At 48.0% G+C, this 19880-nt stretch overlaps 1 pseudogene; it reads left to right on the top strand.

Moving 5' to 3' along the window:
* Window positions 1–10858: 10858 nt before the first annotated feature.
* On the top strand, window positions 10859–19020 carry LOC136319475 (U2 small nuclear ribonucleoprotein B'' pseudogene; annotated as a pseudogene).
* Window positions 19021–19880: the final 860 nt, after the last annotated feature.

The following is a 19880-nucleotide window of genomic DNA, read 5'->3' as shown; positions in this document are numbered from 1 at the left end:
TGTTAGCATCTCCGTTCTGGAAATGAGAAGACTGAGACTTAGATTAAGTAACTGGCCCGAGGTCATACTTGGTACATTGCAGAGATAGGATCTGACCCTGTGAATCCAGAACCAAAACTCTGGACCGTGCTCATGACTTGTCTAGCAAGCCCACTCCCGGAAGGAATGGGAGAGAAACACCCCAACATACTCCTGTTACCAGATACGTGTCCATTCCACTGTCTTGGCCACTTCCTGTGCCCAGTCAGTTGTGGCTAGATTGCTGGGTTTAATAATCAAAAATTCTTTTTGAGAGTTCAGCGTTTTATTGAATGTGTTACAGAAGAGATTTAGTCAGAAGGACCGAATAGAGCCTGTGTCATCATTAGACTCCTCAGGGTCTTTCTCTGCCCCTTTCCCTCCTCAGCTGGGGCAGTGGTGCGAATGGGGACCTCCCACTGGGTCAGGGCCTCCATCCCCTATGTTGCAGATGAGGCTCTCGAAGTTGGCCAGGACCTCTATGCTTTAATGAGGGTACTGATCTTATCTTACATGGCGTGACTGTCACCATATCATGCAAGATGAGGCAGAGGATATGGAGCAGGCGGATGGTAGGTGCGCAGCTGCAGGGCGTGGTGAACACCAGATGCAGTGAAGGCCGTGCCCCAGCCCAGCCTTAGCACCTTAGCAGAAGCCAAGGAAAGGGCCAACCTACAATTCTGATACAAAACATGGTTTAAATCCATAGCCAAATGCATTGATGGTTTGTTCTACAGGCACTTTGCTGGCACTGTGTTTGACAGTGGGGATAGATACAAAGACAAAATGTGGTTCCAAATTAAGGCACCGATGCTCTGGTGCTGGGATGAACATGGAATTGGAGTTCAGTAATAAAGAACTCGATGCCTAAAACAGGAGAGTCACAATGTGCCTGAACTGAGGAGGGTGCACAGTAGCCATGACCGACTGGTGTCAGAACTCTGCAGATGGTACATGCAGCTTGTGGTTTTAATCTGTGTCAGCCGGTGAGGGAGAAAGCAGCCCTCACACTTTCACCTGAAGAAGTGGAGAGACTGAGCCCAAGGCCACACACTGCGAGAGCCTGAACCCGAGTCTGTCCCAGCCTGTGCTCCTCTGGCTGTCTCGCTGCCCAGCTGACTCGGAAGGTTTTTTCTTTGGACAAAGTGATGTATTGGTTCTTGTCTGGGGCAAGTCTTCCAGAGGCCTTACTCACCTGGAATGCAGTAAGGACAGTCTGATGGTGTAAGGCTGGGGAAGACCCTGGAAAAAAAACTCCTTTGAAACCCAAGAGCATTAAGCCCCTAAAAGCATCCTGGAATACTAGATTGTGAGACGGGACAAGGCCAAGCTGCAAGGCCGCTGGCGAGGGAGGCGGAAGGGGGTGTGGTGACTCGCAGGGAGACAAGAAGATGTAGGGCAGATTGTGCAGCAGCTCCTTTTTGGGTGGAAAGGTAATGACAAGGTAGAGAAAAAAGACTGGGGAGTCTCATCTGAAAAAGGACAGCTTTGATTTTGCCAAGGTGAATCTGAATTAGCAGGAGGCCCCGAAGCAAATAAATGCACCCAAACAAGGGGAGGCTTTCAGACCCTGACAGTCAATATGTCACCGCCGTGCAGAGAGTAGGGGTTTGCGCGGACATGTGTGAACTGGCTCATGAGACTGAAGCAAGGGGTCGAGGACAGTGTCTGAGGGGTTCTGCATAGAGGAAAATGAAAAGATGATCCCTTCTTGGAACTGTGGCACATGCCAAGAATTTTCTTCCAAGGGCAGGACCCAAAAAAACATAAGTAGCTTTCTTATAGAGCCAAGTGGATTACGTGTTACTAGGCACACGTCCCTGTATTTGTAATCCTTGGGAAAGAAACAGAACATAGTAGAAGCTTTGTGGGAAAGGCCTGGGGGAATTGAATTGCCCTCAGTGTTGGGTTCTAATCTGTATAGATCAGCAGTTGGCTAATCCCAGGAGGCCTCTGTACTCTCCTGGTTAGGGTCTATCAAAGGCTGTTGGAACAGCCCTCAGGAAGGGTCAAGTAAGACCCAGAATAACCTCTCATTTGTCAAAGAGGTAAAGGGACTATCATTTATCCAGTTAATGGTTTGTTTATACTTCAAATTTCCCTCCCATTTAGTAACTGAGATTTTGTTTTTCTTTATTATTATTTTTTTTTTTTTGGCACAAGGGAGTGTCTCATTCCCTTCCCACTCTCAGCAGCAATCTCCCTTCTTAACCATAACCAAACATCTAAATACCTGCTCCCTTCCCCCCCACCCCAGACTAGGCCAAAATTATGCTAGAAAATGTGTGTGGTCTTTCGTGGTATTGTCAGTAATCAAAGCACTTGATCACTTTCCTATTTCTGGAGACATCTGCTTCAGCACTGACAGTAAGGTGAGAGCCCACCAAGCTGTGTTTCAGAGCTCTGCGTGGTCCACTCCATTCTGGCCACACAAACTGCACTCTAGATGCTGGCCCACAGGTTGGCTGGTCTGCCTCTGGCTCCCAGAGTGGGGTCACCGTGGTACAGAGCCCTGTGCAGGCTTCCTTACACCTCTTCTTTCCAAAGGGACACTCCGAGCCCAACAGGGCCCAACTATCACCAAAAATAACTGGTAGCTCACCCCACTGCACCCCACTTTGAGGACTCAAGAGTTGAACAACTACAGATTCTAGTTCAAACTCTGCCATCCCTCAATTGTATAAAAGCAGTTTCTTCATCCCTGCTACCATCTCAAAAATAAGTAGATAAATAAAAACATGAGAACACATCAATAGTTAAATCTGAATCAAAAACTCAACAACTTCCTGAAGATTCCTTCCCCGCCCCCCAAGCTGAGGCCTCAGCCCTCAGGGCCATTGATCAGACAAGCCCATCCTGGGTCTGCAGCAGCTTGGCTGGGGTAGTTGTTTCCACCAGAGGGACAGGCTGGGGCACAGGAGAGGGCCAAAATCAACTTTCAAATCCTCCTTAGTCCTCTGGGAACTGAGTTGGTTTCTGATTCTCTCAGGAGATTTCTCCAACCGGGGGGTGGGGGGAGACACCAACCCTGAGCTCTCTGGTGCCACGTGGACGTGTTCCAGGGTGGATCCCAGTGGCCTCCTGCGTTCTCTCGACCCTCTCTTGATCCCCTCCTTAAAGGATCGGAGACAAGTGTGGACATGTATTAGGAGAATGACTGTTGTATTTCAATTTAGCATCATTATCTCCTTTGAAATCCAACAATGTGAAGTAGGTAATCTTCTCCTCATTTAAACTAGGAGGAAACCGAGAATCAAAGTTAGGTAACAGCTTCATCAGAAGTTAGGTAACTTACCTCAGATGGGCCAGCTTAATGTGTGAGGAGCGGCAGAACCAGAACCCGGAGTTTCACTAGCTTCGTTCTAAGCCCAAGCCCTTGCCACCACACCATGACAGCTCCCTTCCGTCACCCTCCCCCAAAGAACCTGTTGTTCATGTGTGAAATGAGGGTGTTGGGCTACAGGACCTTCCAGTTCGGAGTCCCAGGGTGTCTGAAGGCTCCACCACAGGTGACGGGAACTGGGAGGTACCACTCTGTGGTGAGGGCTGCACCCCATGTTCCTGGAACAAGCAGATCAGGAGGCCCAGAGCCATCCCTGCAAGCAGCACAGCCTCCTGGCTGCACTTTCAGAGAATAGTGCCATGGCTCCAGACCCGCTGGGACCTGGTGGCCCTGAGGGTTACCCTGCCTCCTCCAAGTCCACTGAGTAAAACAGTGTGAGCCAGGGTGTAGGGACAACTTTAATCTATATTACAATTGCACGTTGAGCCACCAAATTATTTCTTAGAACTAAAGAATGATGTATCCAAATGAGCCTGCAGATTCCCAGAGTACTGACCTGGCAGTACCCTTGGGGCTCCCGCCGCGTGCCTGCTGCTGGGCCAGTCCCTTCCTGTGCGGGTAGCCTCGCGCCCGCGTCATCCTCATGCTGTAGCCCCAGAAACAGACAAACAGGCAAGAATAAATCACTTGTCTGAAGTCACAGTCAAAACTCCAATCCAGTGTCGAACTTCCCAGTCCATGACACTGGTATTTCTTTTTTTTTATATATATATATAATTTTATTTTTTTAATGGGGTGACATCAATAAATCAGGATATATATATTCAAAGAAAACATGTCCAGGTTATCTTGTCATTCAATTATGTTGCATACCCATCACCCAAAGTCAGATTGTCCTCTGTCACCTTCTATCTAGTTTTCTTTGTGCCCCTCCCCCTCCCCCTTTCCCTCTCCCTCTCCCCCCTTCCCCCGTAACCACCACACTCTTATCAATGTCTCTTAGTCTCACTTTTATGTCCCACCTACGTATGGAATAATGCAGTTCCTGTTTTTTTCTGATTTACTTATTTCACTTCGTATAATGTTATCAAGATCCCACCATTTTGCTGTAAATGATCCGATGTCATCATTTCTTATGGCTGAGTAGTATTCCATGGTGTATATGTGCCACATCTTCTTTATCCAGTCATCTATTGATGGGCTTTTTGGTTGTTTCCATGTCCTGGCCACTGTGAACAATGCTGCAATGAACATGGGGTTGCATGTGTCTTTACGTATCAATGTTTCTGAGTTTTTGGGGTATATACCCAGTAGAGGGATTGCTGGGTCATAAGGTAGTTCTATTTTCAGTTTTTTGAGGAACTACCATACTTTCTTCCATAATGGTTATACTACTTTACATTCCCACCAACAGTGAATGAGGGTTCCTTTTTCTCCACAGTCTCTCCAACATTTGCTATTACCTGTCTTGTTAATAATAGCTAATCGAACAGGTGTGAGGTGGTATCTCACTGCAGTTTTGATTTGCATTTCTCTAATAACTAAAGAAGATGAGCATCTTTTCATATATCCATTGGCCATTTGTATTTCTTCCTGGGAGAAGTGTCTGTTCATGTCCTCTTCCCATTTTTTTATTGGATTGTTTGTTGTTGAGTTTTATGAGTTCTTTGTATATTTTGGATATTAGGCCCTTATCTGAGCAGTTGTTTGAAAATATCATTTCCTGTTTAGTTGGCTGTCTGTTTATTTTGTTATCAGTTTCTCTTGCTGAGCAAAAACTTCTTAGTCTGATGTAGTCCCATTCATTAATTTTTGCCTTCACTTCTCTTGCCATTGGAGTCAAATTCATAAAATGCTCTTTAAAACCCAGGTCCATGAGTTTAGTACCTATGTCTTCTTCTATGTACTTTATTGTTTCAGGTCTTATGTTTAGATCTTTGATCCATTTTGAGTTAATTTTAGTACAGGGGGACAAACTGTAGTCGAGTTTCATTCTTTTGCATGTGGCTTTCCAGTTTTCCCAGCACCATTTATTGAAGAGGCTTTCTTTTCTCCATTGTGGGTTGTTGGCTCCTTTATCAAAAATTATTTGACTATATATATATGTGGTTTTATTTCTGGGTTTTCTATTCTGTTCCATTGGTCTGAGTGTCTATTTTTCTGCCAATGACACTGGTATTTCTTTTTTTTTTTTTTTTTTTTTTCGTATTTTTCTGAAGCTGGAAACGGGGAGAGACAGTCAGACAGACTCCCGCATGCGCCCAACCGGGATCCACCCGGCACACCCACCAGGGGCGAAGCTCTGCCCACCAGGGGGCGACGTTCTGCCCCTCCGGGCGTCGTTCTGCGCCCTCCGGGCGTCACTCTGCCGTGACCAGAGCCACTCTAGCGCCTGGGGCAGAGGCCAAGGAGCCATCCCCAGCGCCCGGGCCATCCTTTGCTCCAATGGAGCCCTGGCTGCGGGAGGGGAAGAGAGAGACAGAGAGGAAGGAGGGGGGGGTGGAGAAGCAAATGGGCGCCTCTCCCATGTGCCCTGGCCGGGAATCGAACCTGGGTCCCCCGCACGCCAGGCCGACGCTCCACCACTGAGCCAACCGGCCAGGGCCTTCACTGATATTTCTTTTTTTTTTTTTTTTTTTTAAATTTTTTTATTATTATTTTTTTTATTTTTCTGAAGCTGGAAATGAGGAGAGACAGTCAGACAGACTCCCGCATGTGCCCAACTGGGATCCACCCGGCACTCCCACCAGGGGCGACGCTCTGCCCACCAGGGGGCGATGCTCTTTCCCTCTGGGGCGTCGCTCTGCCGCGACCAGAGCCACTCTAGCGCCTGGGGCAGAGGCCAAGGAGCCATCCCCAGAGCCCGGGCCATCTTTGCTCCAATGGAGCCTTGGCTGCGGGAGGGGAAGAGAGAGACAGAGAGGAACGAGGGGAGGGGGTGGAGAAGCAAATGGGCGCTTCTCCTATGTGCCCTGGCCGGGAATCGAACCCGGGTCCCCCACACGCCAGGCCGACGCTCTACCGCTGAGCCAACCGGCCAGGGCCTGGTATTTCTTAAAAAGGATTTACAAAGGACATTTTTCTGGGATTCAGGGCCCTCTTCCTAATGCATCTAACACATGAAGCTTTTACTACATCCATTCTATCGCTCCCAGGAACTTGGGAAGCAAGCCTGCCTCTGGCTTCCGACAGGACAAGAATGTGGGTTGGGGAGGAGAGTTGTCTGCACCCGCCTCAAACTAATTGCACAATGATGGGACTGCAGAGTGCTTAAGGGGACATCAAAACAGGAGCCCCTAGGGCCTGACCTGTGGTGGTGCAGTGGATAAAGCCTCGACCTGGAAATGCTGAGGTCACCGGTTCGAAACCCTGGGCTTGCCTGGTCAAGGCACATATGGGAGTTGATGCTTCCAGTTCCTCCCCCCTGTCTCTCTCTTCTCTCTCTCTCTCTCTCTCTCTCTCTCTCCCCCCCCTCTAAAATTAGTAAATAAAAAAAATTAAAAAAAAAACAAAAACAGGAGCCCCTAGCTTGGAGCTCACATTTATAACCAAACATTTTTAAGAGCTGGCTCAGAAACATGGTTTCCCAAATAACACCACTCAAAAGCCCAGTTTAGATCATCCAATGGCCATTCTAGGAAAAGCAGACACAACCCTGGCCCAGCTTGCCAAGGAGAAAGGGAGAGAGGGAGAGCTGGAGGGGGACACCCAGTTGTGGGGAGCTCCTCCAAACAGCTGCCTCCTCCGCTCGCTGGACCTCGGGCTGTAAGATGCAGCTGCCAGGGCCCAAGACACAGCATGATGCATGCAGGGAGCGATGTGGTGCCTGTGCTCCTGGAGCAGTGAGTGGACTTCTCTCAGCTGGCTTCCTTTTCTGTCTCTCTGCATCCTAGGCTGCTGGCCTGCTCAGTGGAGATCCCACAGTGAGGGCACTGTCACTGCCTGGGTTTGGGCTGTGATGGCTACTGTTGCCCCTGGGAACATCACGGGATTGGACGTTTGGGACAAAGGATATGTCACAAAACAAAAGGATATGTCACAGTTGTTGCAAACCACAGCAGCTAATGCATGCTGCCTGATTGAGCGGTTATTGTTTTATTCACACTAAAAAATGTGGTGAAATACATAAAATATAAAATATACCGTTTTAAGTATTTTTAAGGGTACAGCTCAGCAGTGTTATATACATCCATGTTGTTGGACACCCACCCCCAGAGTCTCTCGCCCCCAAGCCTTCTTTCTCCCTTGCTTCCTTTCCCCTCTGCGTGTCCTTCCCACCTACCGGCAACCACTTTCAGTGTCTACGACTCTGACTTGATGTTTTTTTAAAATCAACAAAACTCTTCACTTTGCACGTCAGCGCACAGAGCAAACATTCCAGAGGAGGCTGTTCACACTAAAGACACAGAGGCAGGTTTACTCACAGGGCGCCACACCCTCCCGGCCATGGCTGGGCGGTTCCACACCTGATGCACTGCCCCGCACAGCTGGGGACAGTGGAGGGTCGCCTATCCCGCGGGCGGGGCTGGCACAGGTCTCCAAGGCCGCACACCACCTGCCTGCTCCCTGCCCGGTGCCCCAGGCCGGAGGGCGGCTGGCCCACTGTGCTTCCATGACTGACGAACACGAAGTGATCACTGGGAAGGCTGATCCTGGTAATTTCCACGCCTCCGCACTCAGTGAAGCTCACGTTGAGATGATGTGGTTTTCTAACTACCTGATTTAAAGAGATGCTTGTTGTAGGACTGGAATGGCCACATGAAGTGGGGTTTTCAGAACTCAGCTTCCTGTGAAATGTGTGTGTGAGTGTGGACACATCAGGTGGCAGAGGTGGAGGGGAGAAAACACACACACACACACACACACACACACACACACACACGAATTCCAGGACCTCTGTGTTCTGGCTTCGCACTGCCTCTTCCAGGCCGTTTCTCACGGCTCCCCCACTGTGCTCCGGACCTCACAGGCTTCTTTCTGTTCCCCAATCAGGACCGCTCTGCCTTGGGGTCTCCCCAGTCCCTGGGCCAGGGACACTAGACCTGATCTCTGAGTGGGCAATTCCTTCTCAATACTCAGGTGTCACCTAAAATGCCACATCTTGAAAGAAGCCTTCCCTCACTAACTGCCTGATTTTTTAAAATTTATTTATTCATTTTAGAGAGGAGCGAGAGTTAGAGTGAGAGAGAGAGAGAGAAAGGGGGGAGGAACAGGAAGCATCAACTCTCATATATGCCTTGACCAGGCAAGCCCAGGGTTTTGAACCGGTGACCTAACTGCCTGATTTTGAATTCCACCCATAACAGACCCCGAGACAAGAATCTGGGCACAAGCAGCGTATTAGGAAGGTGCTCCCAGAGCATAATGACGGAGTGATGGAACGAGCCAGAAAAGGAAGTCGGAGGGAGCCACTCTGGACACACTGGGCAGGATGTCCCTCAGCACAGCCCCACAAATGGTTACAGGCTGTTTCCCTAGAGCAATTCTTGGAGCCTCACATTTGCTGGGGCTGCGGTGACAGAGAAAGCCTTAGGCGCAGAGACCCAGGAAGACTTCGGCACAAAGGGGAACTGGACTTCCAGCGTGGGTGGGAGGACAGGGGCCTGATGGGTGCACCGTGTCCCACCCCCATAATGGCACACCTGCCTGCCTAGCCACTCTTCGTCCTGATCCCAGGGAGGACACATTTCAGAGACCCTCGTGGCCCTGTCCCAGGAGGGCCCTAGCCACGTGTTGTGGTTGAATTGCTGAAGACACGAAGACATGCTGAAGCTCTCAGTGTGGGCCCTAATTGGACAAAGGGTCATCGTGGATGTAATTAGTTAGGAAGAGGTTTTGCGGGAGAAGGTGGGCCCCTCATCCAATGTGACAGATGCCCTGGAAGAAGACACCGACAGACGCGTGGAGAACGCCACTTGACAGTGGAGGACTGGAGGGATGCATTTACCAGCCAAGAAACACCTGGGACTGCCGGAATCTAGGATTGAGGAATGGGAGCTTCTCCCCCAGAGCCCTTGGAAGGAACCAACCCTGCTCACATCTTGAACTTGGATGTCTAGCCTCCAGATTTGTGAGAGAATTGTTTAAGCTGTCCAGTTTGTGAGATTTTGCTATGGCAGCCTGGGAAATTAATACACCCTGTATTCCTGGGGTCATAGACATTCCTTTTCTAAAAGAGGGACCCAAAATAAGCTTCAGGCCCCATAAAATTTGGATCTGACCCTGCCTAGTCCCCATTTACTTTCTTCATAGTACATCATCCTACTGAGATGTTTGTTCCATTCAGTTATGAGCCTATCATGTGTGCTCTGAGGGCCAGGACCTTACCTGTCTGCTTGGCACAGTGTCCCCAACTCTCCGAAAGACCTGGCACATACAAGGTACTCCCTAGACTTTTGTTGAGTAATAAACTGCCTGGTCACACCTAAGCTCCCTTATATTTCCAAGGGGCTCTGGGGTAGATGGAACATGAGATGAAGCTGAAAATCTTAAAACAGACTCCAAAGAAGCTGATTGGTGGCCCTCACTTTACAGACTCCCCAAAATCCACCCCTTCTTGATATAGAGGGTCAGTTCACAAAATCATTCAGGGTTGGGGGACCTGAAATGGTATCATGGACTGAATGTTCATGTATCATGGACCCAATATTTATATGTTGATGATATTAGAATGTGGGGCCTTTGGTAGGTATTGTTTAGATGGGGTCACGAGGGTGGGGCCCTTATGATAATATTAGTGCCCTTATAAGAACAGACATTGGCCCTGGCTGGTTGGCTCAGTGGTAGAGCATCGGCCTGGCATGCAGGAGTCCTGGGTTCGATTCCTGGCCAGGGCACACAGGAGAAGCGCCCATCTGCTTCTCCACCCCTCCCCCTCTCCTTCCTCTCTGTCTCTCTCTTCCCTTCCCGCAGCCAAGGCTCTATTGGAGCAAAGTTGGCCCGGGCACCGAGGATGGCTCTGTGGCCTCTGCCTCAGGCGCTAGAATGGCTCTGGTTGCAACAGAGCAACGCCCCAGATGGGCAGAGCATCGCCCCCTGGTGGGCATGCCGGGTGGATCCCGGTCGGGCGCATGAAGGAGTCTGTCTGACTGCCTCCCCATTTCCAACTTCAGAAAAAAATAAAAAAGAACAGACACTAGAACTTCCTCTCTCCACAAATACAAAGAGGTCATGTTAGCACAAAGCAAGGTGGTGGCCACTACAAGCCTAGGAAAGAGGTCTCATAATGAAACCTATTTTACCAGCACATTGATCTTGGACTTCTTAGCCTCCAGAACTGTGAGAAATCAATTTCTATTATTTAAGTTGTCCACTCTGTGCTATTTTGTCATGGCAGCTGGAGCTGACTAAAGCAAATGATATCAGTTTATGGATGCAGTCCTGGATATTCTTACTGACTGCAAAGAAGATGTTCTAAAAAATAAAAAAGAGCGAAGAAATGGAATGCAGTTTGGGTTACCTACCCAGCATGCTCTGTCAACGGTCAGCCCTCACCTGTAGTCTTGGGTCAAGCTTGAAGAGGGAAAAGCTTTCCAAACAATCAGAATGGCCTAAGGAATGGGCCACCTGCAAAGCTGTGAGTGTTTCTGCCAGCAGGTATTTTTTACCTTCAGGGTGGTGCCTCCCAGGAAGACAGGCAAAAGGATTCTGGCCTCAGGGCATTAGGGCCCTTTCACCTGCTGGCCACTGTGATTCATTAGGGCCCTTGAACTTGTTGGAGGCTGTGATTGTAGGAATCAAGGTGAGTGACTGGGGAGCACAGGACCTGAACACAATGAGACCAGTGTCATGGGAGGTAACGTTAACATTTGATCAGGGACAAAAATCACCTCGACCCCCTCATCTGACCAGAAGAACACTTAAGAGGCAAATGTTCAGATAATGTTAATAGAGGTGGTCTTTGAGAATTGGAATTGTGGATGGATGCCTGGTATACTTTTTTTGCTACCTCTCTATGAATATCTATGAATTCCTTTAGCAACAGAAGAATAGAGTGAACAAAACTTTCCACAAGTGAATTAGAACCTTAGCTAGTTAGAACTGCAAACTTTTGCCTGTAAGGTACTTACCCCCAACAGGTACTTAAGTCCTCCCTCCTTTCAAGAGTCACCTGATTGGCCTTGTAGCTACACTTGGAGTGTTCACCCTTAGACCTTTCAACTTCCCATAATTGTTCTTTGTTTCCTTCAAGAAGGGATCTTCCTTGGATAAAACTTGCTCCACTCTGGCCACAGGCAATTTCATTCCACTCTCTGTGTCCCCTTTCTTCATCTGTAAACAGAGGATAATAATAGTCTCACCTCCCTCCAGGGGGATTGAGCAACTGAATGAGTTAGAACGTGTGAAGGCAGATGGCTCGCAGACACACTGGTAGTGACCTGCTGTAAGGATCTCAGCTTCCTGGTGGTGGTCTGTTAGACCCTCAGGCCTGTGGATACACTGACTACTCTGTACACCCCCTCCCTCACCCCACAGAGGTTATGGGACATCCATACCACAGACAGAGCTGTGACAGGTACCATGCAGTGATGCCCTGCCCTGGAGAGGCTTCCCATGCAGTGAGGAGGACAGATGTGTCATAATAAGATCATCCACCTGGACGGTTATGGGGCTTGAACGTGCACTAGGGAGCCGGCCCTCAGCCAGGAAGAGGTGTCATTTTTCATATGGATCTGCTGAAGAAGCTGGTAGAATGTTCAGGGACAGTGGAGAAGTTAGGAGTAGATTCCACTGCTTTTTTCCTCTTTGGAATAATGGACATTTAAGTTATGTGGCCCATAGGGGTCAGAGTAAGAAGCCACTGAGGAATGGTAGGCACATGCATATCACCCTACACCCTGACCTTGTGGAATGTGCGGAAGTCAACCAGCTGTTTCTGCTACCTGAACCCTGCAGGACCAGTCCATGTAAAATAATTACCGACCCACAGACCCCGCAAGCGGCCCTGTCCAGCCCTCACCCTACTTTTTCCGCACGGCATTCATCACCTGCACTATGTGACCTACGTGTGTACATAAGCCTATATGTACTTGGATTTACTAGCTGTTCCCCTGTCTCCAGCCTCTGGGGAAAGGCCCAGGGGGCAGGGACTTTGGTTCTGCTCAGAACTGTACTACCAGCAGCTAGCACTGAGCCTGGCTCCCAGTTGCCAGTCAATAAATATTTGCTGAACGAATTAGTGAAATCTCTCCTCCCACTTACATCACTGCCCTTCAGTTTCTAATTTCAAGTTACAAGTGAACTGCAAATTACCATATCTGTTGTGCCTGATGCCAATTAAAAAATCATTAGTCTTACCTAACGAGTACTTGGCTCGATTTTAATCTGCCTTCTGAACCTGTTACAGCCCCAAGTGAAAACATAGAATCCTTCAAGATCTGAGGTCTAAAGTAATTCCAAAAGTCTTTGCTTCTTTTTTTCCCCCAGCTGTATCACATGCTAAGCAGTGATAAGAAGGGTTCCTGGCATTGGTCCCTTGTCCCTTTTGCTGCTGACCACACAAATGTCCTTGCCCAGGCCAATCAGTACTGCCTTTGGACTTCCAGATGCCTCTCTCTAGCTCAGGAGCAGGTAAAAAAAAATGCTGAAGCAGTTTGAGAAAACAAATAAACAAACCCATGATACTCCACTGGAGTAAATTTTAATTTTAACCCTTTGAGTAGTAAGTATTTTCCATGCTTGCTGACACCCAGGAGTGAGTGTTTTTTCAAGAACTGAAATTAGTTCTAGTTTTATTAACTTAAAATCATGTTTGTTTGATGACCAATTTATGGAAACAAGAAGAACATACAGTTGCCTTTTTTTTTTTTTTTGTATTTTTCTGAAGTTGGAAACCAGGAGGCAGTCAGACTCCTGCATGTGCCCAACCGGGATCCACCTGGCACGCCCGCCAGGGGGCAATGCTCTGCTCATCTGGGGCGTTGCTCCGTTGCAACCAGAGCCATTCTAGCGCCTGAGGCAGAGGCCACAGAGCCATCCTCAGTGCCTGGGCCAACTTTGCTCCAATGGAGCCTTGGCTGCAGGATGGGAAGAGAGAGACAGAGAGGAAGGAGAGGGGGAGGGGTGGAGAAGCAGATGGGCGCTTCTCCTGTGTGCCCTGGCCAGGAATCGAACCCAGGACTCCTGCACGCCAGGCCAACGCTCTACCACTGAGCCAACCGGCCAGGGCCCAGTTACCTTTTTTAATGTTGCCTTACACATTTTAATTTTTTTAAAATTTTAGAGAGGAGAGAGAGAGAGAGAGAGAGAGAGAGAGAGAGAGAAAGGGAAAGGGGGGAGGAGCAGGAAGCATCAACTCCCATATGTGCCTTGACCAGACGAGTGCAGGTTTCGAACCAGCGACCTCAGCATTCCAGGTCGATGCTTTATCCACTGTGCCACCACAGGTCAGGCGCCTTACACATTTTTAAAATAAATCAATTGTACTCTGGATGGTCAGGAGGCACAAGGACATACGTGAACGTTGTACTGCTCAAAGGGTTAATGTGTGAACTCACCAAACAGCTGCAGGGCTTGAAAAAGAAGGAGGGATAGGTGTAGAGACAAAAGGCATTGTTTTATTTAATTTTTATCTGAAACAGCTCTCGAGCAGATTTCACCGAGAACCACGCAGGCACTGATGTGTGTCTGGCCGCACATGTTCCCAAGGGCAAGTACATTTTGCAGTAAGTCAGACTGGCAGGAGGCCAGAGCTCACAGCTCCTGCTTTTGCTTTCTGCTTGGCTGAATCTCTCAGAAAGTCAGAAAGTCATCTCGATAATTTAGACCCTCATCGCTTCCACCTCAGCCCATTATCTCAGTCGTTTTCCCCAAAAGGAACCCTCGACTCCACAAAAATGTTCTTATTGTTAAATAGGTTGTAAGTACAGAAAGGAGTATAAAATGTCTATGTATAGTTTAAGGAATCATAATGGAAACAGAATAAGGGAGGGAGAAACAGGAGGTATTGGTCAAAGGTACAAAGTCTTATACGAGGAAAGGTTTATAGCTCCCAGAACAGCACAGCCCCTGTTGTGACCAATACTGCATTGTATATAGGTGACCTTGAACAAGGAGGGGGCCAGGGACACTGACCCCTGCACAGCTGAAAAAACACAAATAACTTTTGACTGCCCTCAAAAAGAACTATGAGGCCCTGGCCAGTTGGCTCAGTGGTAGAGCGTGGGCCTGGCGTGCAGGCACTCGGGTTCAATTCCTGGCCAGGGCACACAGGAGAAGCACCCATCTGCTTCTCCACCCTTCCCCCTCTCCTTCCTCTCTGTCTCTCTCTTCCCCTCCCGCAGCCAAGGCTCCACTGGAGCAAAGTTTCCCCGGGCGCTGAGGATGGCTCCATGGCCTCTGCCTCAGGCGCTAGAATGCCTCTGATTGCGGCAGAGTGATGCCCCAAGATGGGCAGAGCATCGCCCCTGGTGGGCATGCCGGGTGGATCCCGGTTGGGCACATGCGGGAGTCTCTCTGACTGCCTCCCAGTTTCCAGCTTCGGAAAAATACAAAAAAAAAAAAAAAAAAAAAAGAACTATGAATAGCCTACTGTTGACTGGAAGCCTATTGATAACATAAACAGTCTATTAACACATACTCTGTATGTTATATGTATTATAGACTGCATTCTTACACTACAGTAACCCAAAGAAAAGAAACTGTTATTAAGAAAATCATGCAGAAGAGAAAATACATTTATAGTATTAACTGAAAAAAAAATCCACGTGTAAGAGGAGCTGTGCAGTTCAAAGCTGTGTTGGTTCAAGTGTCAACTGTACCTGGAAATTTGCTCAGAGGGTAGATCTTATGTCAAGTATCCTTATCACAAATAAAAATTCATTAAGAGGGCAGAAAGAAACTTATCTCCAGAGTCATCAAGTTATATATGTTAAGTATGTGCAGCTTTTTTATGTCAATCATACCTCAATTAAGAGTTAAAAAAAAAAGCAGCAGCAGAACAGAGGACCCCAGGGCAGCCCCCCACCTCTCCATATCCCTGCTCCTCAGAGGTGACCATTATCCCAACATTTAAGTTAACCCACTCCCTTTCATTTCTTTTTGTCTAACCTATGTGAGAATCTCTAAAACATAAACTATGATTTCATTCTGAAAAGCTGACAGCAAGTACACAACCCACCTAGTAGGTCAAGGACAACAATGTCTCCATCAGATGTACGGTGCCTGAAGCCTCCCTTGGGGTTCTCCAGGGCACCCCAAAGGCCTGTGGCAGGTGCAGTGTGAATAAGGTGCAGAAATATGGTCAAAGGGAGAGGCTGCTCTGGGTTTCCTGCCACCAGATTCGCCCTGGCTGCTAAGAAGACATCTTTGAGGATGAATCAGTGTCCTCGGGTACCCTGGGAAGTGACATGTCGACTTCTTCAGTGAATCTACAGAATCAGTCAGGTGCAGATAAATGGGCCAGGCACACGTTGTACATTCTGTCTTCATGTTCAAAAGACTGTAGGAGGGTAGTTGCCATGTGACTCTAACCCTTCATATATCTGCTTTCTGAGTCGCTGGACTGGCTGCCTTCTGGGTCTGGGCAAAGCCATCCTCCTCGAGGAGCCCCTTACCCTCCCTCGGTGTGGGACCCCTCCATTCTATGTCTTCCTTTTTCCTTGCTTTCCACTCTCCCTCATTTTGCTGGGATATTCTGATCTGGGCTCAGTAGAAACTATCAAAGGGGACAGAGCCTCAGAAAACTAGGAGGGTCAGGAATTGAGCCTGGAAGAACCTGGTTTTCCCCATACGCCGTTAGAAAGCCATCAGGAAGAAGTCAATGAAAAGCCAAGGCCCTGGGCACAGGTGCAGATAAGAGGGTGCGTGTCTAACATGGGTGCAGCCAGAACTTTAAGGCCTGGGACCTGGACCTTAGGCCCGGGCACTGGGGCTCCCATGACAGCATATTAGCCTCACAGGACAGTGTAGGTTGTTTCTGGGCACTGAGGAGGCCGGGGGTGCAGGAGGCAGAGTCCAGACCTCAGCTCCTCCACCCAGCAGGCCTCTCCCTCTCCCTCTACCAGGGCTGGCCAGACAGGCCAGTTTCTCACAACTTCAGTGTTTACTGATTGGCTACTGTGTAGATAATAGTCGGTTGAGTTCAAAGACAAGAAATGCTATCCACGGCTTAATAAAGATTGTTATTATCACAAGTCACACTGGTTAACGAAGGCAGAACACTCGTTGTTCCCCAGGAGAGAGAACGCAGAAATCCACATCCTGCCGAAGAAACCAGTAGCACGTGGAAGAATGACAAAGGCGACTTGACAGTCTTGAGTTTGAGTTCTCAGATGCCACTCAGCTGTGTGACCAAGGACAAGCTGCTTGAACCTCTCTGCGTCTCAAGTTTTCTCGAATATAAAATGAAGATACCATGAAACACTCAGGATTTTTGTTTTTGTTGTTGTTGTTTTTTACAGGGACAGAGAGTGAGTCAGAGAGGGATAGATAGGGAGTCAGACAGGAACGGAGAGAGAAGAGAAGCATCAATCATCAGTTTTTTGCTGGCAACACCTTAGTTGTTCATTGATTGCTTTCTCATATGTGCCTTGACCGTGGGCTTTCAGCAGACTGAGTAACCCTTTGCTCGAGCCAGTGACCTTGGGTCCAAGCTGGTGAGCTTTGCTCAAGCCAGCTGAGCCCGCGCTCAAGCCGGCAACCTCGAGGTCTCGAACCTGGGTCCTCCGCATCCCAGTCCGATGCTCTATCCACTGCACCACCACCTGGTTAGGCACAATGCTCATTTTTGTTTTTTTACAATGCTCAGTTTTGATGTATTAGTAAGAGCATCCTTGTAACCCCCTTCCCTATTCCCATCCCACACCCCAGAGGATAATGACAAAGCCTGACCTTCTGTGATGCTCCAAACCTGCGCTGTGCAAGGTGTAAAATTAAAGTGGGCGCAGAGAAGTTCATTGTCAGTAAGTACTCTAAACTGGACTACAAACTGAATTGAGCCATAAAGGATTAGAGATTCTGAACTCTACTTCCACATCCAAGTTCTTTTTTTTTTTTGTATTTTTCTGAAGTTGGAAATGGGGAGGCAGTCAGACAGACTCCTGCAAGTGCCCGACCGGGATCCACCTGGCACACCCACCAGGGGGCGATGCTCTGCCCATCTGGGGCATCGCTCTGTTGCAACCAGAGCCATTCTAGTGCCTGAGGCAGAGGCCATAAAGCCATCCTCAGTGCCCAGGCCAACTTTGCTCCAATGGAGCCTTGGCTGTGGGAGGGGAAGAGAGAGACTGAGAGGAAGGAGAGGGCGAGGGGTGGAGAAGCAGATGGGCGCTTCTCCTGTGTGCCCTGGCTGTGAATCGAACCCGGGACTCCTGCACGCCAGGCCGACGCTCTACCACTGAGCCAACCGGCCAGGGCCAATAAATCCAATTTTTAAAAAGCCCACATGAGGGAGGTGCTCTAAAGTGTTTGCTGAACCAATTAGCGTTTGATCCCCTTTTTGGGTAGGGCTTTTTTTTCTTTTTAAACAGATTTCTTTATATACCACAAAGCCGCATTTCTACAGCTCCCTGAAGTAAGCAAGTCGTTCCCCTAACCCAGTATCTCGGCTTCTAAGGTTCTCGGTTATTGCAAAACTCATTTTCCCACAATAGTAATTTCAAGAAAGTTCCAGCCAGCGAAGCTTCCTGGAGTATGTAAGAGAAGAACTCATTGTCCACTTACCGGGCTCACTCCAGGTCAGCCGGAGTGGGAGAGCACGTTTTCCTGTCGAGGCAACAGAAGAAGGCAATTAGAATTTCAGTTGCAATAAATATATGTAATCTCCTCTTTAAAGCCTTTGTTCTAGAGAATGTTGGTGTAGGTCTAGCTCGTAGAAACAGTTTCCTCTGCTCACACTCAGGGGCCCCTCACCCAGGGAAAGTGTTGCTAACAGGGCTCCAGGAGTAATTAAATACCAGAGGAAGCACCACTTTCAAAGTTTTGCTGCTTTTCCTTCGGGGAGCCATGAAGTCCCATTTTGGTAGGTACCTGGGGTGGAAACAACCTAAAAAATCCACCAAATCTCCCCAATGTTCTATTCATACAGGACATAGCACCGGCCTCAGGCTATTTGAATGGTTTAACACAAAAGGTGGATATCAGACCAATTATACAATTTCTCTCAACAACATGAATGACAAAATTAAAAAAGCAGCATGGAAGAGACTCCTCTGTGTTCTGTTTTCTCAGTTTGGCAGTGGACACTGTGGCTTTAATGACCTTGAAGATGAGGGGCAAGCCTTTGTTATATATTTAATGAACTAGGTGCATCCACCAATGTCTTGAGACAGTTAAAAGATTTCCATTTGATGGTAAACCAATACAAATCTAATATGCAAAAAAAGAGATTTAAATATAGTATCTAAACTGCATGACACCTCTCCTGACAAAGAGAAAACAAGCCAAAACTGTGGGACAAACAGCAATGATTGCCAATAAAAATCGCAGAGAGCACCAACTAAATTCAGCTAGCACCCGAGGAAATGCAACATCGGCTCCGCAGGTCCCTAATTAGTCTCCAAACTGTATTTTATTCCTTTCTAATTTATCAGAAGAGACTAATGAGATGACGTTATCCATGCTGTTTAATCAGTTCCCTGGTTTCAACGAAGTACGTTTGATATCTGGGAGGCCTGACATTGCATTTGTTGAATTTGAAAATGACCAACAGGCCAGGGATGCTTTAAGGATTTATAATCACACTGTCCCATGCCATGCAGATCACCTATGCCAAGAAATAACATTTGGAATAGTTGTCTTTAAAGACTTGGTGGTATTCTTTTTTTAACTTATTCATTTTAGAGATGGGGGAGACACACACACACACACACACACACACACACACACACACACACACACGGAGGCTGAGAGAGAAGGGGGAGGAGCAGGAAGCATCAACTCCCATATGTGCCTTGAGCAGGCAAGCCCAGGGTTTCGAACCGGCAACCTCAGCATTTCCAGGTCGCTGCTTTATCCACTGCGCCACCACAGGTCAGGCAGGACTTGGTGTATTTATAGTCATTGTTTTGATGACACTTGGTCAGGCCATTTCAATAGTTGGGGGCAGGAGGAAGTAAAACTTTTTATGTAGGTTTTTAAAAATGACCTAGTTTTTCTTTAGCCTTAGTGAACTATGAAATGTTAGGGCCTTAATTTTGTACAGTCAACTGTTATTGAAAAAAAAATCTCCCCAAAGTTAACTGTGCTTTGTGCTATTAGGGGTCTCAATTGTGCACTCAAAAAGTTATTTTGTTCTTATGTTCAAGTGCTAGAAATGTCAAAACTAGTAGGGACTGTCACAGAGCATCTAAATCTGGTATGTGAATAGAGCTGATCTAACCCAAGAGCAGGTCAGCACAAAACAGAGGGAGGGGGCTGGACAAAGCTTCTCAGAACACGGTTATTTCCAGCCTGGAGTAGGTCCCGAGTTTGGGTGGTAGTGGGACATTGTGGGCAAAAGCTGAAGCACATGGGGTTTCACGGGAATGGCATGAAATCCAGCCTGGCGGGAAAGGGACGGGACAGGTGCCAAAGGTGGGCTGATGTCAGATTGCAGATGTTCATGTACAGACTAATGAGTGAAGACTGTTGAAGGACGGTG

This window comes from Saccopteryx bilineata, chromosome 1, assembly GCF_036850765.1.
Source record: "Saccopteryx bilineata isolate mSacBil1 chromosome 1, mSacBil1_pri_phased_curated, whole genome shotgun sequence".
Taxonomy (NCBI): domain Eukaryota; kingdom Metazoa; phylum Chordata; class Mammalia; order Chiroptera; family Emballonuridae; genus Saccopteryx; species Saccopteryx bilineata.
This window is presented reverse-complemented; position numbering and strand designations above follow the sequence as displayed.